This window comes from Ammospiza caudacuta, chromosome 5 (genome assembly GCF_027887145.1).
Source record: "Ammospiza caudacuta isolate bAmmCau1 chromosome 5, bAmmCau1.pri, whole genome shotgun sequence".
Taxonomy (NCBI): domain Eukaryota; kingdom Metazoa; phylum Chordata; class Aves; order Passeriformes; family Passerellidae; genus Ammospiza; species Ammospiza caudacuta.
The window spans coordinates 20,612,141-20,636,755 of NC_080597.1; positions in this window are offsets into that span (position 1 = coordinate 20,612,141).

The window sequence follows — 24,615 nt, forward strand, 5'->3', positions numbered from 1 at the left end:
GCGCGGCTTCTGCCGAAAGAAGCCCGGGAGCGGCTCTTAGCTCCGGAGAGCATCGTACCTTCGTCTTTAGGGTCTTTTGTGGTCTACATCTTAGCAAAAAGCTTTTCCACTATGTCTGGCAAGGAGAAAGTGTGCCAGCACAGAAAACATCTCCCATCGTGTTGTGGACGTTGCACGGAGGTCTGCAACTCTTTGGCATGAAGAAAAGAAAAGTTGTCCAAAACAGCTTCCAATGGAATATTCATGTGATTGGAAAAGTCAGGAGAGTGGTAAGGTACTGTTTTCTATCAGTTGGCAAGCTGCGCACACAATCCCAATGTAATACAGCATCCTTCTTCACCTTTCCGAAGCTGCCGCTCTCTCCGGCTCCTGGAGCCGAAGAAGCGGCTTCTTCGCGCAAAGACGATTGTACCGGTCACAGTGCTCTCTTAGCGCGGCTTCTGCCGAAAGAAGCCCGGGAGCGGCTCTTAGCTCCGGAGAGCATCGTACCTTCGTCTTTAGCGTCTTTTGTGGTCTACATCTTAGCAAAAAGCTTTTCCACTACGTCTGGCAAGGAGAAAGTGTGCCAGCACAGAAAACATCTCCCATCGTGTTCTAACGTTGCACGGAGGTCTGCCAAGTGCTTGGCATGAAGAGAAGAAAAGTTGTCCAAAAGAGCTTCCAATGGAATATTCATGTGATTGGAAAAGTCAGGAGAGTGGTAAGGTACTGTTTTCTATCAGTTGGCAAGCTGTGCACACAATCCTAGTGTAATACAGCATCCTTCTTCACCTTTCCGATGCTGCCGCTCTCTCCGGCTCCTGGAGCCGAAGAAGCGGCTTCTTCGCGCAAAGACGATTGTACCGGTCACAGTGCTCTCTTAGCGCGGCTTCTGCCGAAAGAAGCCCGGGAGCGGCTCTTAGCTCCGGAGAGCATCGTACCTTCGTCTTTAGCGTCTTTTGTGGTCTACATCTTAGCAAAAAGCTTTTCCACTACGTCTGGCAAGGAGAAAGTGTGCCAACACAGAAAACATCTCCCATCGTGTTCTAACGTTGCACGGAGGTCTGCCAAGTGTTTGACAAGATGAGAAGAAAAGTTGTCCAAAACAGCTTCCAATCGAATATTCATGTGATTGGAAAAGTCAGGAGAGTGGTAAGGTACTGTTTTCTATCAGTTGGCAAGCTGCGCACACAATCCCAATGTAATACAGCATCCTTCTTCACCTTTCCGAAGCTGCCGCTCTCTCCGGCTCCTGGAGCCGAAGAAGCGGCTTCTTCGCGCAAAGACGATTGTACCGGTCACAGTGCTCTCTTAGCGCGGCTTCTGCCGAAAGAAGCCCGGGAGCGGCTCTTAGCTCCGGAGAGCATCGTACCTTCGTCTTTAGCGTCTTTTGTGGTCTACATCTTAGCAAAAAGCTTTTCCACTATGTCTGGCAAGGAGAAAGTGTGCCAGCACAGAAAACATCTCCCATCGTGTTGTGGACGTTGCACGGAGGTCTGCAACTCTTTGGCATGAAGAAAAGAAAAGTTGTCCAAAACAGCTTCCAATCGAATATTCATGTGATTGGAAAAGTCAGGAGAGTGGTAAGGTACTGTTTTCTATCAGTTGGCAAGCTGTGCACACAATCCCAATGTAATACAGCATCCTTCTTCACCTTTCCGAAGCTGCCGCTCTCTCCGGCTCCTGGAGCCGAAGAAGCGGCTTCTTCGCGCAAAGACGATTGTACCGGTCACAGTGCTCTCTTAGCGCGGCTTCTGCCGAAAGAAGCCCGGGAGCGGCTCTTAGCTCCGGAGAGCATCGTACCTTCGTCTTTAGCGTCTTTTGTGGTCTACATCTTAGCAAAAAGCTTTTCCACTACGTCTGGCAAGGAGAAAGTGTGCCAGCACAGAAAACATCTCCCATCGTGTTCTAACGTTGCACGGAGGTCTGCCAAGTGCTTGGCATGAAGAAAAGAAAAGTTGTCCAAAACAGCTTCCAATGGAATATTCATGTGATTGGAAAAGTCAGGAGACTGGTAAGGTACTGTTTTCTATCAGTTGGCAAGCTGCGCACACAATCCCAATGTAATACAGCATCCTTCTTCACCTTTCCGAAGCTGCCGCTCTCTCGGGCTCCTGGAGCCGAAGAAGCGGCTTCTTCGCGCAAAGACGATTGTACCGATCACAGTGCTCTCTTAGCGCGGCTTCTGCCGAAAGAAGCACGGGAGCGGCTCTTAGCTCCGGAGAGCATCGTACCGTCGTCTTTAGTGTCTTTTGTGGTCTACATCTTAGCAAAAAGCTTTTCCACTACGTCTGGCAAGGAGAAAGTGTGCCAGCACAGAAAACATCTCCCATCGTGTTCTAACGTTGCACGGAGGTCTGCCAAGTGTTTGACAAGAAGAGAAGAAAAGTTGTCCAAAACAGCTTCCAGTCGAATATTCATGTGATTGGAAAAGTCAGGAGAGTGGTAAGGTACTGTTTTCTATCAGTTGGCAAGCTGCGCACACAATCCCAGTGCAATACAGCATCCTTCTTCACCTTTCAGATGCTGCCGCTCTCTCCGGCTCCTGCAGCCGAAGAAGCGGCTTCTTCGCGCAAAGACGATTGTACCGGTCACAGTGCTCTCTTAGCGCGGCTTCTGCCGAAAGAAGCCCGGGAGCGGCTCTTAGCTCCGGAGAGCATCGTACCTTCGTATTTAGCGTCTTTTGTGGTCTACATCTTAGCAGAAAGCTTTTCCACTATGTTTGGCAAGGAGAAAGTGTGCCAACACAGAAAACATCTCCCATCGTGTTCTAACGTTGCACGGAGGTCTGCCAAGTGCTTGGCATGAAGAAAAGAAAAGTTGTCCAAAAGAGCTTCCAATGGAATATTCATGTGATTGGAAAAGTCAGGAGAGTGGTAAGGTACTGTTTTCTATCAGTTGGCAAGCTGTGCACACAATCCTAGTGTAATACAGCATCCTTCTTCACCTTTCCGATGCTGCCGCTCTCTCCGGCTCCTGGAGCCGAAGAAGCGGCTTCTTCGCGCAAAGACGATTGTACCGGTCACAGTGCTCTCTTAGCGCGGCTTCTGCCGAAAGAAGCCCGGGAGCGGCTCTTAGCTCCGGAGAGCATCGTACCTTCGTCTTTAGCGTCTTTTGTGGTCTACATCTTAGCAAAAAGCTTTTCCACTATGTCTGGCAAGGAGAAAGTGTGCCAGCGCATAAAATATCTCCCATCGTGTTCTAACGTTGCACGGATGTCTGCCAAATGCTTGGCATGAAGAAAAGAAAAGTTGTCCAAAAGAGCTTCCAATCGAATATTCATGTGATTGGAAAAGTCAGGAGAGTGGTAAGGTACTGTTTTCTATCAGTTGGCAAGCTGCGCACACAATCCCAGTGCAATACAGCATCCTTCTTCACCTTTCTGATGCTGCCGCTCTCTCCGGCTCCTGCAGCCGAAGAAGCGGCGTGTTTGCGCAAAGACGATTGCACCGGTCACAGTGCTCTCTTAGCGTGGCTTCTGCCGAAAGAAGCCCGGGAGCGGCTCTTAGCTCCGGAGAGCATCGTACTTTCGTCTTTAGCGTCTATTGTGGTCTACATCATAGCAAAAAGCTTTTCCACTATGTCTGGCAAGGAAAACCTGCGCCCACACAGAAAATATCTCCCATCGTGTTCTAACGTTGCATGGAGGTCTGCCAAGTGCTTGGCATGAAGAAAAGAAAAGTTGTCCAAAACAGCTTCCAATGGAATATTCATGTGATTGGAAAAGTCAGGAGAGTGGTAAGGTACTGTTTTCTATCAGTTGGCAAGCTGTGCACACAATCCTAGTGTAATACAGCATCCTTCTTCACCTTTCCGATGCTGCCGCTCTCTCCGGCTCCTGGAGCCGAAGAAGCGGCTTCTTCGCGCAAAGACGATTGTACCGGTCACAGTGCTCTCTTAGCGCGGCTTCTGCCGAAAGAAGCCCGGGAGCGGCTCTTAGCTCCGGAGAGCATCGTACCTTCGTCTTTAGCGTCTTTTGTGGTCTACATCTTAGCAAAAAGCTTTTCCACTACGTCTGGCAAGGAGAAAGTGTGCCAACACAGAAAACATCTCCCATCGTGTTCTAACGTTGCACGGAGGTCTGCCAAGTGTTTGACAAGATGAGAAGAAAAGTTGTCCAAAACAGCTTCCAATCGAATATTCATGTGATTGGAAAAGTCAGGAGAGTGGTAAGGTACTGTTTTCTATCAGTTGGCAAGCTGCGCACACAATCCCAATGTAATACAGCATCCTTCTTCACCTTTCCGAAGCTGCCGCTCTCTCCGGCTCCTGGAGCCGAAGAAGCGGCTTCTTCGCGCAAAGACGATTGTACCGGTCACAGTGCTCTCTTAGCGCGGCTTCTGCCGAAAGAAGCCCGGGAGCGGCTCTTAGCTCCGGAGAGCATCGTACCTTCGTCTTTAGCGTCTTTTGTGGTCTACATCTTAGCAAAAAGCTTTTCCACTATGTCTGGCAAGGAGAAAGTGTGCCAGCACAGAAAACATCTCCCATCGTGTTGTGGACGTTGCACGGAGGTCTGCAACTCTTTGGCATGAAGAAAAGAAAAGTTGTCCAAAACAGCTTCCAATCGAATATTCATGTGATTGGAAAAGTCAGGAGAGTGGTAAGGTACTGTTTTCTATCAGTTGGCAAGCTGTGCACACAATCCCAATGTAATACAGCATCCTTCTTCACCTTTCCGAAGCTGCCGCTCTCTCCGGCTCCTGGAGCCGAAGAAGCGGCTTCTTCGCGCAAAGACGATTGTACCGGTCACAGTGCTCTCTTAGCGCGGCTTCTGCCGAAAGAAGCCCGGGAGCGGCTCTTAGCTCCGGAGAGCATCGTACCTTCGTCTTTAGCGTCTTTTGTGGTCTACATCTTAGCAAAAAGCTTTTCCACTACGTCTGGCAAGGAGAAAGTGTGCCAGCACAGAAAACATCTCCCATCGTGTTCTAACGTTGCACGGAGGTCTGCCAAGTGCTTGGCATGAAGAAAAGAAAAGTTGTCCAAAACAGCTTCCAATGGAATATTCATGTGATTGGAAAAGTCAGGAGACTGGTAAGGTACTGTTTTCTATCAGTTGGCAAGCTGCGCACACAATCCCAATGTAATACAGCATCCTTCTTCACCTTTCCGAAGCTGCCGCTCTCTCGGGCTCCTGGAGCCGAAGAAGCGGCTTCTTCGCGCAAAGACGATTGTACCGATCACAGTGCTCTCTTAGCGCGGCTTCTGCCGAAAGAAGCACGGGAGCGGCTCTTAGCTCCGGAGAGCATCGTACCGTCGTCTTTAGTGTCTTTTGTGGTCTACATCTTAGCAAAAAGCTTTTCCACTACGTCTGGCAAGGAGAAAGTGTGCCAGCACAGAAAACATCTCCCATCGTGTTCTAACGTTGCACGGAGGTCTGCCAAGTGTTTGACAAGAAGAGAAGAAAAGTTGTCCAAAACAGCTTCCAGTCGAATATTCATGTGATTGGAAAAGTCAGGAGAGTGGTAAGGTACTGTTTTCTATCAGTTGGCAAGCTGCGCACACAATCCCAGTGCAATACAGCATCCTTCTTCACCTTTCAGATGCTGCCGCTCTCTCCGGCTCCTGCAGCCGAAGAAGCGGCTTCTTCGCGCAAAGACGATTGTACCGGTCACAGTGCTCTCTTAGCGCGGCTTCTGCCGAAAGAAGCCCGGGAGCGGCTCTTAGCTCCGGAGAGCATCGTACCTTCGTATTTAGCGTCTTTTGTGGTCTACATCTTAGCAGAAAGCTTTTCCACTATGTTTGGCAAGGAGAAAGTGTGCCAACACAGAAAACATCTCCCATCGTGTTCTAACGTTGCACGGAGGTCTGCCAAGTGCTTGGCATGAAGAAAAGAAAAGTTGTCCAAAAGAGCTTCCAATGGAATATTCATGTGATTGGAAAAGTCAGGAGAGTGGTAAGGTACTGTTTTCTATCAGTTGGCAAGCTGTGCACACAATCCTAGTGTAATACAGCATCCTTCTTCACCTTTCCGATGCTGCCGCTCTCTCCGGCTCCTGGAGCCGAAGAAGCGGCTTCTTCGCGCAAAGACGATTGTACCGGTCACAGTGCTCTCTTAGCGCGGCTTCTGCCGAAAGAAGCCCGGGAGCGGCTCTTAGCTCCGGAGAGCATCGTACCTTCGTCTTTAGCGTCTTTTGTGGTCTACATCTTAGCAAAAAGCTTTTCCACTATGTCTGGCAAGGAGAAAGTGTGCCAGCGCATAAAATATCTCCCATCGTGTTCTAACGTTGCACGGATGTCTGCCAAATGCTTGGCATGAAGAAAAGAAAAGTTGTCCAAAAGAGCTTCCAATCGAATATTCATGTGATTGGAAAAGTCAGGAGAGTGGTAAGGTACTGTTTTCTATCAGTTGGCAAGCTGCGCACACAATCCCAGTGCAATACAGCATCCTTCTTCACCTTTCTGATGCTGCCGCTCTCTCCGGCTCCTGCAGCCGAAGAAGCGGCGTGTTTGCGCAAAGACGATTGCACCGGTCACAGTGCTCTCTTAGCGTGGCTTCTGCCGAAAGAAGCCCGGGAGCGGCTCTTAGCTCCGGAGAGCATCGTACTTTCGTCTTTAGCGTCTATTGTGGTCTACATCATAGCAAAAAGCTTTTCCACTATGTCTGGCAAGGAAAACCTGCGCCCACACAGAAAATATCTCCCATCGTGTTCTAACGTTGCATGGAGGTCTGCCAAGTGCTTGGCATGAAGAAAAGAAAAGTTGTCCCAAACAGCTTCCAATGGAATATTCATGTGATTGGAAAAGTCAGGAGAGTGGTAAGGTACTGTTTTCTATCAGTTGGCAAGCTGCGCACACAATCCCAATGTAACACAGCATCCTTCTTCACCTTTCCGATGCTGCCGCTCTCTCCGGCTCCTGGAGCCGAAGAAGTGGCTTCTTCGCGCAAAGACGATTGTACCGGTCACAGTGCTCTCTTAGCGCGGCTTCTGCCGAAAGAAGCCCGGGAGCGGCTCTTAGCTCCGGAGAGCATCGTACCTTCGTCTTTAGCGTCTTTTGTGGTCTACATCTTAGCAGAAAGCTTTTCCACTACGTCTGGCAAGGAGAAAGTGTGCCAGCACAGAAAACATCTCCCATCGTGTTCTAACGTTGCACGGATGTCTGCCAAGTGCTTGGCATGAAGAAAAGAAAAGTTGTCCAAAACAGCTTCCAATGGAATATTCATGTGATTGGAAAAGTCAGGAGAGTGGTAAGGTACTGTTTTCTATCAGTTGGCAAGCTGCGCACACAATCCCAATGTAATACAGCATCCTTCTTCACCTTTCCGAAGCTGCCGCTCTCTCCGGCTCCTGGAGCCGAAGAAGCGGCTTCTTCGCGCAAAGACGATTGTACCGGTCACAGTGCTCTCTTAGCGCGGCTTCTGCCGAAAGAAGCCCGGGAGCGGCTCTTAGCTCCGGAGAGCATCGTACCTTCGTCTTTAGCGTCTTTTGTGGTCTACATCTTAGCAAAAAGCTTTTCCACTATGTCTGGCAAGGAGAAAGTGTGCCAGCACAGAAAACATCTCCCATCGTGTTCTGGACGTTGCACGGAGGTCTGCAAGTGTTTGGCATGAAGAAAAGAAAAGCTGTCCAAAAGAGCTTCCAATCGAATATTCATGTGATTGGAAAAGTCAGGAGAGTGGTAAGGTACTGTTTTCTATCAGTTGGCAAGCTGCGCACACAATCCCAGTGTAATACAGCATCCTTCTTCACCTTTCTGAAGCTGCCGCTCTCTCCGGCTCCTGGAGCCGAAGAAGCGGCTTCTTCGCGCAAAGACGATTGTACCGGTCACAGGGCTCTCTTAGCGCGGCTTCTGCCGAAAGAAGCCCGGGAGTGGCTCTTAGCTCCGGAGAGCATCGTACCTTCGTCTTTAGCGTCTTTTGTGGTCTACATCTTAGCAAAAAGCTTTTCCACTACGTCTGGCAAGGAGGAAGTGTGCCAGCACAGAAAACATCTCCCATCGTGTTCTAACGTTGCACGGATGTCTGCCAAGTGCTTGGCATGAAGAAAAGAAAAGTTGTCCAAAACAGCTTCCAATCGAATATTCATGTGATTGGAAAAGTCAGGAGAGTGGTAAGGTACTGTTTACTATCAGTTGGCAAGCTGCGCACACAATCCCAATGTAATACAGCATCCTTCTTCACCTTTCCGAAGCTGCCGCTCTCTCCGGCTCCTGGAGCCGAAGAAGCGGCTTCTTCGCGCAAAGACGATTGTACCGGTCACAGTGCTCTCTTAGCGCCGCTTCTGCCGAAAGAAGCCCGGGAGCGGCTCTTAGCTCCGGAGAGCATCGTACCTTCGTCTTTAGCGTCTTTTGTGGTCTACGTCTTAGCAGAAAGCTTTTCCACTATGTCTGGAAAGGAAAACCTGCGCCAGCACAGAAAACATCTCCCACCGTGTTCTGGACGTTGCACGGAGGTCTGCCAAGTGTTTGACAAGAAGAGAAGAAAAGCTGTCCAAAAGAGCTTCCAATCGAATATTCATGTGATTGGAAAAGTCAGGAGAGTGGTAAGGTACTGTTTTCTATCAGTTGGCAAGCTGCGCACACAATCCCAGTGCAATACAGCATCCTTCTTCACCTTTCCGAAGCTGCCGCTCTCTCCGGCTCCTGGAGCCGAAGAAGCGGCTTCTTCGCGCAAAGACGATTGTACCGGTCACAGTGCTCTCTTAGCGCGGCTTCTGCCGAATGAAGCCCGGGAGCGGCTCTTAGCTCCGGAGAGCATCGTACCTTCGTCTTTAGCGTCTTTTGTGGTCTACATCTTAGCAAAAAGCTTTTCCACTACGTCTGGCAAGGAGAAAGTGTGCCAACACAGAAAACATCTCCCATCGTGTTCTAACGTTGCACGGAGGTCTGCCAAGTGTTTGACAAGAAGAGAAGAAAAGTTGTCAAAAACAGCTTCCAATCGAATATTCATGTGATTGGAAAAGTCAGGAGAGTGGTAAGGTACTGTTTTCTATCAGTTGGCAAGCTGCGCACACAATCCCAATGTAATACAGCATCCTTCTTCACCTTTCTGAGGCTGCCGCTCTCTCCGGCTCCTGGAGCCGAAGAAGCGGCTTCTTCGCGCAAAGACGATTGTACCGGTCACAGTGCTCTCTTAGCGCGGCTTCTGCCGAAAGAAGCCCGGGAGCGGCTCTTAGCTCCGGAGAGCATCGTACCTTCGTCTTTAGCGTCTTTTGTGGTCTACATCTTAGCAAAATGCTTTTCCACTACGTCTGGCAAGGAGAAAGTGTGCCAGCACAGAAAACATCTCCCATCGTGTTCTAACGTTGCACGGAGGTCTGCAACTCTTTGGCATGAAGAAAAAAAAGCTGTCCAAAAGAGCTTCCAATGGAATATTCATGTGATTGGAAAAGTCAGGAGAGTGGTAAGGTACTGTTTTCTATCAGTTGGCAAGCTGCGCACACAATCACAATGTAATACAGCATCCTTCTTCACCTTTCCGAAGCTGCCGCTCTCTCCGGCTCCTGGAGCCGAAGAAGCGGCTTCTTCGCGCAAAGACGATTGTACCGGTCACAGTGCTCTCTTAGCGCGGCTTCTGCCGAAAGAAGCCCGGGAGCGGCTCTTAGCTCCGGAGAGCATCGTACCTTCGTCTTTAGCGTCTTTTGTGGTCTACATCTTAGCAAAAGGCTTTTCCACTACGTCAGGCAAGGAGAAAGTGTGCCAACACAGAAAACATCTCCCATCGTGTTCTAACGTTGCACGGATGTCTGCCAAGTGCTTGGCATGAAGAAAAGAAAAGTTGTCAAAAAGAGCTTCCAATCGAATATTCATGTGATTGGATAAGTCAGGAGAGTGGTAAGGTACTGTTTTCTATCAGTTGGCAAGCTGCGCACACAATCCCAGTGTTGTACAGCATCCTTCTTCACCTTTCCGAAGCTGCCGCTCTCTCCGGCTCCTGGAGCCGAAGAAGCGGCTTCTTCGCGCAAAGACGATTGTACCGGTCACAGTGCTCTCTTAGCGCGGCTTCTGCCGAAAGAAGCCCGGGAGCGGCTCTTAGCTCCGGAGAGCATCGTACCTTCGTCTTTAGCGTCTTTTGTGGTCTACGTCTTAGCAGAAAGCTTTTCCACTATGTCTGGAAAGGAAAACCTGCGCCAGCACAGAAAACATCTCCCATCGTGTTCTAACGTTGCACGGAGGTCTGCCAAGTGTTTGACAAGAAGAGAAGAAAAGCTGTCCAAAAGAGCTTCCAATCGAATATTCATGTGATTGGAAAAGTCAGGAGAGTGGTAAGGTACTGTTTTCTATCAGTTGGCAAGCTGCGCACACAATCCCAATGTAATACAGCATCCTTCTTCACCGTTCTAAGCTGCCGCTCTCTCCGGCTCCTGGAGCCGAAGAAGCGGCTTCTTCGCGCAAAGACGATTGTACCGGTCACAGTGCTCTCTTAGCGCGGCTTCTGCCGAAAGAAGCCCGGGAGCGGCTCTTAGCTCCGGAGAGCATCGTACCTTCGTATTTAGCGTCTTTTGTGGTCTACATCTTAGCAGAAAGCTTTTCCACTATGTTTGGCAAGGAGAAAGTGTGCCAACACAGAAAACATCTCCCATCGTGTTCTAACGTTGCACGGATGTCTGCCAAGTGCTTGGCATGAAGAAAAGAAAAGTTGTCCAAAACAGCTTCCAATCGAATATTCATGTGATTGGAAAAGTCAGGAGAGTGGTAAGGTACTGTTTTCTATCAGTTGGCAAGCTGCGCACACAATCCCAATGTAATACAGCATCCTTCTTCACCTTTCCGAAGCTGCCGCTCTCTCCGGCTCCTGGAGCCGAAGAAGCGGCTTCTTCGCGCAAAGACGATTGTACCGGTCACAGTGCTCTCTTAGCGCGGCTTCTGCCGAAAGAAGCCCGGGAGCGGCTCTTAGCTCCGGAGAGCATCGTACCTTCGTCTTTAGCGTCTTTTGTGGTCTACATCTTAGCAAAAAGCTTTTCCACTACGTCTGGCAAGGAGAAAGTGTGCCAGCACAGAAAATATCTCCCATCGTGTTCTAACGTTGCACGGAGGTCTGCCAAGTGCTTGGCATGAAGAAAAGAAAAGTTGTCCAAAACAGCTTCCAATCGAATATTCATGTGATTGGAAAAGTCAGGAGAGTGGTAATGTACTGTTTTCTATCAGTTGGCAAGCTGCGCACACAATCCCAATGTAATACAGCATCCTTCTTCACCTTTCCGAAGCTGCCGCTCTCTCCGGCTCCTGGAGCCGAAGAAGCGGCTTCTTCGCGCAAAGACGATTGTACCGGTCACAGTGCTCTCTTAGCGCGGCTTCTGCCGAAAGAAGCCCGGGAGCGGCTCTTAGCTCCGGAGAGCATCGTACCTTCGTCTTTAGCGTCTTTTGTGGTCTACATCTTAGCAAAAATCTTTTCCACTACGTCTGGCAAGGAGAAAGTGTGCCAACACGGAAAACATCTCCCATCGTGTTCTAACGTTGCACGGAGGTCTGCCAAGTGTTTGACAAGAAGAGAAGAAAAGTTGTCCAAAAGAGCTTCCAATCGAATATTCATGTGATTGGAAAAGTCAGGAGAGTGGTAAGGTACTGTTTTCTATCAGTTGGCAAGCTGCGCACACAATCCCAATGTAATACAGTATCCTTCTTCACCTTTCCGAAGCTGCCGCTCTCTCCGGCTCCTGGAGCCGAAGAAGCGGCTTCTTCGCGCAAAGACGATTGTACCGGTCACAGTGCTCTCTTAGCGCGGCTTCTGCCGAAAGAAGCCCGGGAGCGGCTCTTAGCTCCGGAGAGCATCGTACCTTCGTCTTTAGGGTCTTTTGTGGTCTACATCTTAGCAAAAAGCTTTTCCACTATGTCTGGCAAGGAGAAAGTGTGCCAGCACATAAAACATCTCCCATCGTGTTCTGGACGTTGCACGGAGGTCTGCAAGTGTTTGGCATGAAGAAAAGAAAAGCTGTCCAAAAGAGCTTCCAATCGAATATTCATGTGATTGGAAAAGTCAGGAGAGTGGTAAGGTACTGTTTTCTATCAGTTGGCAAGCTGCGCACACAATCCCAGTGTAATACAGCATCCTTCTTCACCTTTCTGAAGCTGCCGCTCTCTCCGGCTCCTGGAGCCGAAGAAGCGGCTTCTTCGCGCAAAGACGATTGTACCGGTCACAGGGCTCTCTTAGCGCGGCTTCTGCCGAAAGAAGCCCGGGAGCGGCTCTTAGCTCCGGAGAGCATCGTACCTTCGTCTTTAGCGTCTTTTGTGGTCTACATCTTAGCAGAAAGCTTTTCCACTACGTCTGGCAAGGAGGAAGTGTGCCAGCACAGAAAACATCTCCCATCGTGTTCTAACGTTGCACGGATGTCTGCCAAGTGCTTGGCATGAAGAAAAGAAAAGTTGTCCAAAACAGCTTCCAATCGAATATTCATGTGATTGGAAAAGTCAGGAGAGTGGTAAGGTACTGTTTTCTATCAGTTGGCAAGCTGCGCACACAATCCCAATGTAATACAGCATCCTTCTTCACCTTTCCGAAGCTGCCGCTCTCTCCGGCTCCTGGAGCCGAAGAAGCGGCTTCTTCGCGCAAAGACGATTGTACCGGTCACAGTGCTCTCTTAGCGCGGCTTCTGCCGAAAGAAGCCCGGGAGCGGCTCTTAGCTCCGGAGAGCATCGTACCTTCGTCTTTAGCGTCTTTTGTCGTCTACGTCTTAGCAGAAAGCTTTTCCACTATGTCTGGAAAGGAAAACCTGCGCCAGCACAGAAAACATCTCCCACCGTGTTCTGGACGTTGCACGGAGGTCTGCCAAGTGTTTGACAAGAAGAGAAGAAAAGCTGTCCAAAAGAGCTTCCAATCGAATATTCATGTGATTGGAAAAGTCAGGAGAGTGGTAAGGTACTGTTTTCTATCAGTTGGCAAGCTGCGCACACAATCCCAATGTAATACAGCATCCTTCTTCACCTTTCCGATGCTGCCGCTCTCTCCGGCTCCTGGAGCCGAAGAAGCGGCTTCTTCGCGCAAAGACAATTGTACCGATCACAGTGCTCTCTTAGCGCGGCTTCTGCCGAAAGAAGCCCGGGAGCGGCTCTTAGCTCCGGAGAGCATCGTACCTTCGTCTTTAGCGTCTTTTGTGGTCTACATCTTAGCAAAAGGCTTTTCCACTACGTCTGGCAAGGAGAAAGTGTGCCAGCACAGAAAACATCTCCCATCGTGTTCTAACGTTGCACGGAGCTCTGCCAAGTGCTTGGCATGAAGAAAAGAAAAGTTGTCCAAAACAGCTTCCAATCGAATATTCATGTGATTGGAAAAGTCAGGAGAGTGGTAAGGTACTGTTTTCTATCAGTTGGCAAGCTGTGCACACAATCCCAATGTAATACAGCATCCTTCTTCACCTTTCCGAAGCTGCCGCTCTCTCCGGCTCCTGGAGCCGAAGAAGCGGCTTCTTCGCGCAAAGACGATTGTACCGGTCACAGTGCTCTCTTAGCGCGGCTTCTGCCGAAAGAAGCCCGGGAGCGGCTCTTAGCTCCGGAGAGCATCGTACCTTCGTCTTTAGCGTCTTTTGTGGTCTACATCTTAGCAAAAAGCTTTTCCACTACATCTGGAAAGGAGAAAATCTGCCAGCACAGAAAACATCTCCCATCATGTTCTGGACGTTGCATGGAGGTCTGCAAGTGTTTGGCATGAAGAAAAGAAAAGAAAAGCTGTCCAAAAGAGCTTCCAATCGAATATTCATGTGATTGGAAAAGTCAGGAGAGTGGTAAGGTACTGTTTACTATCAGTTGGCAAGCTGCGCACACAATCCCAGTGCAATACAGCATCCTTCTTCACCTTTCCGAAGCTGCCGCTCTCTCCGGCTCCTGGAGCCGAAGAAGCGGCTTCTTCGCGCAAAGACGATTGTACCGGTCACAGTGCTCTCTTAGGGCGGCTTCTGCCGAAAGAAGCCCGGGAGCGGCTCTTAGCTCCGGAGAGCATCGTACCTTCGTCTTTACCGTCTTTTGTGGTCTACATCTTAGCAAAAGGCTTTTCCACTACGTCTGGCAAGGAGAAAGTGTGCCAACACAGAAAACATCTCCCATCGTGTTCTAACGTTGCACGGAGGTCTGCCAAGTGTTTGACAAGAAGAGAAGAAAAGTTGTCCAAAACAGCTTCCAATGGAATATTCATGTGATTGGAAAAGTCAGGAGAGTGGTAAGGTACTGTTTTCTATCAGTTGGCAAGCTGCGCACACAATCCCAATGTAATACAGCATCCTTCTTCACCTTTCCGAAGCTGCCGCTCTCTCCGGCTCCTGGAGCCGAAGAAGCGGCTTCTTCGCGCAAAGACGATTGTACCGGTCACAGTGCTCTCTTAGCGCGGCTTCTGCCGAAAGAAGCCCGGGAGCGGCTCTTAGCTCCGGAGAGCATCGTACCTTCGTCTTTAGCGTCTTTTGTGGTCTACATCTTAGCAAAAAGCTTTTCCACTATGTCTGGCAAGGAGAAAGTGTGCCAGCACAGAAAACATCTCCCATCGTGTTGTGGACGTTGCACGGAGGTCTGCAACTCTTTGGCATGAAGAAAAGAAAAGTTGTCCAAAAGAGCTTCCAATCGAATATTCATGTGATTGGAAAAGTCAGGAGAGTGGTAAGGTACTGTTTTCTATCAGTTGGCAAGCTGCGCACACAATCCCAATGTAATACAGCATCCTTCTTCACCTTTCCGAAGCTGCCGCTCTCTCCGGCTCCTGGAGCCGAAGAAGCGGCGTGTTTGCGCAAAGACGATTGTACCGGTCACAGTGCTCTCTTAGCGCGGCTTCTGCCGAAAGAAGCCCGGGAGCGGCTCTTAGCTCCGGAGAGCATCGTACCTTCGTCTTTAGCATCTTTTGATGTCTACATCTTAGCAAAAGGCTTTTCCACTACGTCAGGCAAGGAGAAAGTGTGCCAACACAGAAAACATCTCCCATCGTGTTCTAACGTTGCACGGAGGTCTGCCAAGTGCTTGGCATGAAGAAAAGAAAAGTTGTCCAAAAGAGCTTCCAATCGAATATTCATGTGATTGGAAAAGTCAGGAGAGTGGTAAGGTACTGTTTTCTATCAGTTGGCAAGCTGCGCACACAATCCCAGTGTTGTACAGCATCCTTCTTCACCTTTCCGAAGCTGCCGCTCTCTCCGGCTCCTGGAGCCGAAGAAGCGGCTTCTTCGCGCAAAGACGATTGTACCGGTCACAGTGCTCTCTTAGCGCGGCTTCTGCCGAAAGAAGCCCGGGAGCGGCTCTTAGCTCCGGAGAGCATCGTACCTTCGTCTTTAGCGTCTTTTGTGGTCTACGTCTTAGCAGAAAGCTTTTCCACTATGTCTGGAAAGGAAAACCTGCGCCAGCACAGAAAACATCTCCCATCGTGTTCTAACGTTGCACGGAGGTCTGCCAAGTGTTTGACAAGAAGAGAAGAAAAGCTGTCCAAAAGAGCTTCCAAACGAATATTCATGTGATTGGAAAAGTCAGGAGAGTGGTAAGGTACTGTTTTCTATCAGTTGGCAAGCTGCGCACACAATCCCAATGTAATACAGCATCCTTCTTCACCGTTCTGAAGCTGCCGCTCTCTCCGGCTCCTGGAGCCGAAGAAGCGGCTTCTTCGCGCAAAGACGATTGTACCGGTCACAGGGCTCTCTTAGCGCGGCTTCTGCCGAAAGAAGCCCGGGAGCGGCTCTTAGCTCCGGAGAGCATCGTACCTTCGTATTTAGCGTCTTTTGTGGTCTACATCTTAGCAGAAAGCTTTTCCACTATGTTTGGCAAGGAGAAAGTGTGCCAACACAGAAAACATCTCCCATCGTGTTCTAACGTTGCACGGATGTCTGCCAAGTGCTTGGCATGAAGAAAAGAAAAGTTGTCCAAAACAGCTTCCAATCGAATATTCATGTGATTGGAAAAGTCAGGAGAGTGGTAAGGTACTGTTTTCTATCAGTTGGCAAGCTGCGCACACAATCCCAATGTAATACAGCATCATTCTTCACCTTTCCGAAGCTGCCGCTCTCTCCGGCTCCTGGAGCCGAAGAAGCGGCTTCTTCGCGCAAAGACGATTGTACCGGTCACAGTGCTCTCTTAGCGCGGCTTCTGCCGAAAGAAGCCCGGGAGCGGCTCTTAGCTCCGGAGAGCATCGTACCTTCGTCTTTAGCGTCTTTTGTGGTCTACATCTTAGCAAAAAGCTTTTCCACTACGTCTGGCAAGGAGAAAGTGTGCCAGCACAGAAAACATCTCCCATCGTGTTCTAACGTTGCACGGAGGTCTGCCAAGTGCTTGGCATGAAGAAAAGAAAAGTTGTCCAAAACAGCTTCCAATCGAATATTCATGTGATTGGAAAAGTCAGGAGAGTGGTAAGGTACTGTTTTCTATCAGTTGGCAAGCTGTGCACACAATCCTAGTGTAATACAGGATCCTTCTTCACCTTTCCGATGCTGCCGCTCTCTCCGGCTCCTGCAGCCGAAGAAGCGGCGTGTTTGCGCAAAGACGATTGTACCGGTCACAGTGCTCTCTTAGCGCGGCTTCTGCCGAAAGAAGCCCGGGAGCGGCTCTTAGCTCCGGATAGCATCGTACCTTCGTCTTTAGCGTCTTTTGTGGTCTACATCTTAGCAAAAAGCTTTTCCACTATGTCTGGCAAGGAAAACCTGCGCCAACACAGAAAACATCTCCCATCGTGTTCTAACGTTGCACGGAGGTCTGCCAAGTGCTTGGCATGAAGAAAAGAAAAGTTGTCCAAAACAGCTTCCAATGGAATATTCATGTGATTGGAAAAGTCAGGAGAGTGGTAAGGTACTGTTTTCTATCAGTTGGCAAGCTGCGCACACAATCCCAATGTAATACAGGATCCTTCTTCACCTTTCCGATGCTGCCGCTCTCTCCGGCTCCCGGAGCCGAAGAAGCGGCTTCTTCGCGCAAAGACGATTGTACCGGTCACAGTGCTCTCTTAGCGCGGCTTCTGCCGAAAGAAGCCCGGGAGCGGCTCTTAGCTCCGGAGAGCATCGTACCTTCGTCTTTAGCGTCTTTTGTGGTCTACATCTTAGCAAAAAGCTTTTCCACTACGTCTGGCAAGGAAAACCTGCGCCAGCACAGAAAACATCTCCCATCGTGTTCTGGACGTTGCACGGAGGTCTGCCAAGTGTTTGACAAGAAGAGAAGTTGTCCAAAAGAGCTTCCAATCGAATATTCATGTGATTGGAAAAGTCAGGAGAGTGGTAAGGTACTGTTTTCTATCAGTTGGCAAGCTGCGCACACAATCCCAATGTAATACAGCATCCTTCTTCACCTTTCCGATGCTGCCGCTCTCTCCGGCTCCTGGAGCCGAAGAAGCGGCTTCTTCGCGCAAAGACGATTGTACCGGTCACAGGGCTCTCGTAGCGCGGCTTCTGCCGAAAGAAGCCCGGGAGCGGCTCTTAGCTCCGGAGAGCATCGTACCTTCGTCTTTAGCGTCTTTTGTGGTCTACATCTTAGCAAAAAGCTTTTCCACTACGTCTGGCAAGGAGGAAGTGTGCCAGCACAGAAAACATCTCCCATCGTGTTCTAACGTTGCACGGAGGTCTGCCAAGTGCTTGGCATGAAGAAAAGAAAAGTTCTCCAAAACAGCTTCCAATCGAATATTCATGTGATTGGAAAAGTCAGGAGAGTGGTAAGGTACTGTTTACTATCAGTTGGCAAGCTGCGCACACAATCCCAATGTAATACAGCATCCTTCTTCACCTTTCCGAAGCTGCCGCTCTCTCCGGCTCCTGGAGCCGAAGAAGCGGCTTCTTCGCGCAAAGACGATTGTACCGGTCACAGTGCTCTCTTAGCGCGGCTTCTGCCGAAAGAAGCCCGGCAGCGGCTCTTAGCTCCGGAGAGCATCGTACCTTCGTCTTTAGCGTCTTTTGTGGTCTACATCTTAGCAGAAAGCTTTTCCACTATGTCTGGCAAGGAAAACCTGCGCCAGCACAGAAAACATCTCCCATCGTGTTCTGGACGTTGCACGGAGGTCTGCCAAGTGTTTGACAAGAAGAGAAGAAAAGTTGTCCAAAAGAGCTTCCAATGGAATATTCATGTGATTGGAAAAGTCAGGAGAGTGATAAGGTACTGTTTTCTATCAGTTGGCAAACTGCGCACACAATCCCAATGTAATACAGCATCCTTCTTCACCTTTCTGAAGCTGCCGCTCTCTCCGGCTCCTGGAGCCGAAGAAGCGGCTTCTTCGCGCAAAGACGATTGTACCGGTCACAGTGCTCTCTTAGCGCGGCTTCTGCCGAAAGAAGCCCGGGAGCGGCTCTTAGCTCCGGAGAGCATCGTACCTTCGTCTTTAGCATCTTTTGTGGTCTACATCTTAGCAAAAAGCTTTTCCACTACGTCTGGCAAGGAGAAAGTGTGCCAGCACAGAAAACATCTCCCATCGTGTTCTACCGTTGCACGGAGGTCTGCCAAGTGCTTGGCATGAAGAAAAGAAAAGTTGTCCAAAACAGCTTCCAATGGAATATTCATGTGATTGGAAAAGTCAGGAGAGTGGTAAGGTACTGTTTTCTATCAGTTGGCAAGCTGTGCACACAATCCCAATGTAATACAGCATCCTTCTTCACCTTTCCGAAGCTGCCGCTCTCTCCGGCTCCTGGAGCCGAAGAAGCGGCTTCTTCGCGCAAAGACGATTGTACCGGTCACAGTGCTCTCTTAGCGCGGCTTCTGCCGAAAGAAGCCCGGGAGCGGCTCTTAGCTCCGGAGAGCATCGTACCTTCGTCTTTAGCGTCTTTTGTGGTCTACATCTTAGCAAAAAGCTTTTCCACTACGTCTGGCAAGGAGAAAGTGTGCCAACACAGAAAACATCTCCCATCGTGTTCTAACGTTGCACGGAGGTCTGCCAAGTGTTTGACAAGAAGAGAAGAAAAGTTGTCCAAAACAGCTTCCAATCGAATATTCATGTGATTGGAAAAGTCAGGAGAGTGGTAAGGTACTGTTTTCTATCAGTTGGCAAGCTGCGCACACAATCCCAATGTAATACAGCATCCTTCTTCACCTTTCCGAAGCTGCCGCTCTCTCCGGCTCCTGGAGCCGAAGAAGCGGCTACTTCGCGCAAAGACGATTGTACCGGTCACAGTGCTCTCTTAGCGCGGCTTCTGCCGAAAGAAGCCCGGGAGCGGCTCTTAGCTCCGGAGAGCATCGTACCTTCGTCTTTAGCGTCTTTTGTGGTCTACATCTTAGCAAAAAGCTTTTCCACTATGTCTGGCAAGGAGAAAGTGTGCCAGCACAGAAAACATCTCCCATCGTGTTGTGGACGTTGCACGGAGGTCTGCAACTCTTTGGCATGAAGAAAAGAAAAGTTGTCCAAAACAGCTTCCAATGGAATATTCATGTGATTGGAAAAGTCAGGAGAGTGGTAAGGTACTGTTTTCTATCAGTTGGCAAGCTGCGCACACAATCCCAATGTAATACAGCATCCTTCTTCACCTTTCCGAAGCTGCCGCTCTCTCCGGCTCCTGGAGCCGAAGAAGCGGCTTCTTCGCGCAAAGACGATTGTACCGGTCACAGTGCTCTCTTAGCGCGGCTTCTGCCGAAAGAAGCCCGGGAGCGGCTCTTAGCTCCGGAGAGCATCGTACCTTCGTCTTTAGCGTCTTTTGTGGTCTACATCTTAGCAAAAAGCTTTTCCACTACGTCTGGCAAGGAGAAAGTGTGCCAGCACAGAAAACATCTCCCATCGTGTTCTAACGTTGCACGGAGGTCTGCCAAGTGCTTGGCATGAAGAGAAGAAAAGTTGTCCAAAAGAGCTTCCAATGGAATATTCATGTGATTGGAAAAGTCAGGAGAGTGGTAAGGTACTGTTTTCTATCAGTTGGCAAGCTGTGCACACAATCCTAGTGTAATACAGCATCCTTCTTCACCTTTCCGATGCTGCCGCTCTCTCCGGCTCCTGGAGCCGAAGAAGCGGCTTCTTCGCGCAAAGACGATTGTACCGGTCACAGTGCTCTCTTAGCGCGGCTTCTGCCGAAAGAAGCCCGGGAGCGGCTCTTAGCTCCGGAGAGCATCGTACCTTCGTCTTTAGCGTCTTTTGTGGTCTACATCTTAGCAAAAAGCTTTTCCACTACGTCTGGCAAGGAGAAAGTGTGCCAACACAGAAAACATCTCCCATCGTGTTCTGGACGTTGCACAGAGGTCTGCCAAGTGTTTGACAAGATGAGAAGAAAAGTTGTCCAAAACAGCTTCCAATCGAATATTCATGTGATTGGAAAAGTCAGGAGAGTGGTAAGGTACTGTTTTCTATCAGTTGGCAAGCTGCGCACACAATCCCAATGTAATACAGCATCCTTCTTCACCTTTCCGAAGCTGCCGCTCTCTCCGGCTCCTGGAGCCGAAGAAGCGGCTTCTTCGCGCAAAGACGATTGTACCGGTCACAGTGCTCTCTTAGCGCGGCTTCTGCCGAAAGAAGCCCGGGAGCGGCTCTTAGCTCCGGAGAGCATCGTACCTTCGTCTTTAGCGTCTTTTGTGGTCTACATCTTAGCAAAAAGCTTTTCCACTATGTCTGGCAAGGAGAAAGTGTGCCAGCACAGAAAACATCTCCCATCGTGTTGTGGACGTTGCACGGAGGTCTGCAACTCTTTGGCATGAAGAAAAGAAAAGTTGTCCAAAACAGCTTCCAATCGAATATTCATGTGATTGGAAAAGTCAGGAGAGTGGTAAGGTACTGTTTTCTATCAGTTGGCAAGCTGCGCACACAATCCCAATGTAATACAGCATCCTTCTTCACCTTTCCGAAGCTGCCGCTCTCTCCGGCTCCTGGAGCCGAAGAAGCGGCTTCTTCGCGCAAAGACGATTGTACCGGTCACAGTGCTCTCTTAGCGCGGCTTCTGCCGAAAGAAGCCCGGGAGCGGCTCTTAGCTCCGGAGAGCATCGTACCTTCGTCTTTAGCGTCTTTTGTGGTCTACATCTTAGCAAAAAGCTTTTCCACTACGTCTGGCAAGGAGAAAGTGTGCCAGCACAGAAAACATCTCCCATCGTGTTCTAACGTTGCACGGAGGTCTGCCAAGTGCTTGGCATGAAGAAAAGAAAAGTTGTCCAAAACAGCTTCCAATCGAATATTCATGTGATTGGAAAAGTCAGGAGAGTGGTAAGGTACTGTTTTCTATCAGTTGGCAAGCTGTGCACACAATCCTAGTGTAATACAGCATCCTTCTTCACCTTTCCGATGCTGCCGCTCTCTTGGGCTCCTGGAGCCGAAGAAGCGGCTTCTTCGCGCAAAGACGATTGTACCGGTCACAGTGCTCTCTTAGCGCGGCTTCTGCCGAAAGAAGCCCGGGAGCGGCTCTTAGCTCCGGAGAGCATCGTACCTTCGTCTTTAGCGTCTTTTGTGGTCTACATCTTAGCAAAAAGCTTTTCCACTACGTCTGGCAAGGAGAAAGTGTGCCAGCACAGAAAACATCTCCCATCGTGTTCTAACGTTGCACGGAGGTCTGCCAAGTGCTTGGCATGAAGAAAAGAAAAGTTGTCCAAAACAGCTTCCAATGGAATATTCATGTGATTGGAAAAGTCAGGAGACTGGTAAGGTACTGTTTTCTATCAGTTGGCAAGCTGCGCACACAATCCCAATGTAATACAGCATCCTTCTTCACCTTTCCGAAGCTGCCGCTCTCTCGGGCTCCTGGAGCCGAAGAAGCGGCTTCTTCGCGCAAAGACGATTGTACCGGTCACAGTGCTCTCTTAGCGCGGCTTCTGCCGAAAGAAGCCCGGGAGCGGCTCTTAGCTCCGGAGAGCATCGTACCTTCGTCTTTAGCGTCTTTTGTGGTCTACATCTTAGCAAAAAGCTTTTCCACTACGTCTGGCAAGGAGAAAGTGTGCCAACACAGAAAACATCTCCCATCGTGTTCTGGACGTTGCACGGAGGTCTGCCAAGTGTTTGACAAGATGAGAAGAAAAGTTGTCCAAAACAGCTTCCAATCGAATATTCATGTGATTGGAAAAGTCAGGAGAGTGGTAAGGTACTGTTTTCTATCAGTTGGCAAGCTGCGCACACAATCCCAATGTAATACAGCATCCTTCTTCACCTTTCCGAAGCTGCCGCTCTCTCCGGCTCCTGGAGCCGAAGAAGCGGCTTCTTCGCGCAAAGACGATTGTACCGGTCACAGTGCTCTCTTAGCGCGGCTTCTGCCGAAAGAAGCCCGGGAGCGGCTCTTAGCTCCGGAGAGCATCGTACCTTCGTCTTTAGCGTCTTTTGTGGTCTACATCTTAGCAAAAAGCTTTTCCACTATGTCTGGCAAGGAGAAAGTGTGCCAGCACAGAAAACATCTCCCATCGTGTTGTGGACGTTGCACGGAGGTCTGCAACTCTTTGGCATGAAGAAAAGAAAAGTTGTCCAAAACAGCTTCCAATCGAATATTCATGTGATTGGAAAAGTCAGGAGAGTGGTAAGGTACTGTTTTCTATCAGTTGGCAAGCTGCGCACACAATCCCAATGTAATACAGCATCCTTCTTCACCTTTCCGAAGCTGCCGCTCTCTCCGGCTCCTGGAGCCGAAGAAGCGGCTTCTTCGCGCAAAGACGATTGTACCGGTCACAGTGCTCTCTTAGCGCGGCTTCTGCCGAAAGAAGCCCGGGAGCGGCTCTTAGCTCCGGAGAGCATCGTACCTTCGTCTTTAGCGTCTTTTGTGGTCTACATCTTAGCAAAAAGCTTTTCCACTACGTCTGGCAAGGAGAAAGTGTGCCAGCACAGAAAACATCTCCCATCGTGTTCTAACGTTGCACGGAGGTCTGCCAAGTGCTTGGCATGAAGAAAAGAAAAGTTGTCCAAAACAGCTTCCAATCGAATATTCATGTGATTGGAAAAGTCAGGAGAGTGGTAAGGTACTGTTTTCTATCAGTTGGCAAGCTGTGCACACAATCCTAGTGTAATACAGCATCCTTCTTCACCTTTCCGATGCTGCCGCTCTCTTGGGCTCCTGGAGCCGAAGAAGCGGCTTCTTCGCGCAAAGACGATTGTACCGGTCACAGTGCTCTCTTAGCGCGGCTTCTGCCGAAAGAAGCCCGGGAGCGGCTCTTAGCTCCGGAGAGCATCGTACCTTCGTCTTTAGCGTCTTTTGTGGTCTACATCTTAGCAAAAAGCTTTTCCACTACGTCTGGCAAGGAGAAAGTGTGCCAGCACAGAAAACATCTCCCATCGTGTTCTAACGTTGCACGGAGGTCTGCCAAGTGCTTGGCATGAAGAAAAGAAAAGTTGTCCAAAACAGCTTCCAATGGAATATTCATGTGATTGGAAAAGTCAGGAGACTGGTAAGGTACTGTTTTCTATCAGTTGGCAAGCTGTGCACACAATCCCAATGTAATACAGCATCATTCTTCACCTTTCCGAAGCTGCCGCTCTCTCGGGCTCCTGGAGCCGAAGAAGCGGCTTCTTCGCGCAAAGACGATTGTACCGATCACAGTGCTCTCTTAGCGCGGCTTCTGCCGAAAGAAGCCCGGGAGCGGCTCTTAGCTCCGGAGAGCATCGTACTGTCGTCTTTAGTGTCTTTTGTGGTCTACATCTTAGCAAAAAGCTTTTCCACTACGTCTGGCAAGGAGAAAGTGTGCCAGCACAGAAAACATCTCCCATCGTGTTCTAACGTTGCACGGAGGTCTGCCAAGTGTTTGACAAGAAGAGAAGAAAAGTTGTCCAAAACAGCTTCCAGTCGAATATTCATGTGATTGGAAAAGTCAGGAGAGTGGTAAGGTACTGTTTTCTATCAGTTAGCAAGCTGCGCACACAATCCCAGTGCAATACAGCATCCTTCTTCACCTTTCCGATGCTGCCGCTCTCTCCGGCTCCTGGAGCCGAAGAAGCGGCTTCTTCGCGCAAAGACGATTGTACCGGTCACAGTGCTCTCTTAGCGCGGCTTCTGCCGAAAGAAGCCCGGGAGCGGCTCTTAGCTCCGGAGAGCATCGTACCTTCGTATTTAGCGTCTTTTGTGGTCTACATCTTAGCAGAAAGCTTTTCCACTATGTTTGGCAAGGAGAAAGTGTGCCAACACAGAAAACATCTCCCATCGTGTTCTAACGTTGCACGGAGGTCTGCCAAGTGCTTGGCATGAAGAAAAGAAAAGTTGTCCAAAAGAGCTTCCAATGGAATATTCATGTGATTGGAAAAGTCAGGAGAGTGGTAAGGTACTGTTTTCTATCAGTTGGCAAGCTGTGCACACAATCCTAGTGTAATACAGCATCCTTCTTCACCTTTCCGATGCTGCCGCTCTCTCCGGCTCCTGGAGCCGAAGAAGCGGCTTCTTCGCGCAAAGACGATTGTACCGGTCACAGTGCTCTCTTAGCGCGGCTTCTGCCGAAAGAAGCCCGGGAGCGGCTCTTAGCTCCGGAGAGCATCGTACCTTCGTCTTTAGCGTCTTTTGTGGTCTACATCTTAGCAAAAAGCTTTTCCACTATGTCTGGCAAGGAGAAAGTGTGCCAGCGCATAAAATATCTGCCATCGTGTTCTAACGTTGCACGGATGTCTGCCAAATGCTTGGCATGAAGAAAAGAAAAGTTGTCCAAAAGAGCTTCCAATCGAATATTCATGTGATTGGAAAAGTCAGGAGAGTGGTAAGGTACTGTTTTCTATCAGTTGGCAAGCTGCGCACACAATCCCAGTGCAATACAGCATCCTTCTTCACCTTTCTGATGCTGCCGCTCTCTCCGGCTCCTGCAGCCGAAGAAGCGGCGTGTTTGCGCAAAGACGATTGCACCGGTCACAGTGCTCTCTTAGCGTGGCTTCTGCCGAAAGAAGCCCGGGAGCGGCTCTTAGCTCCG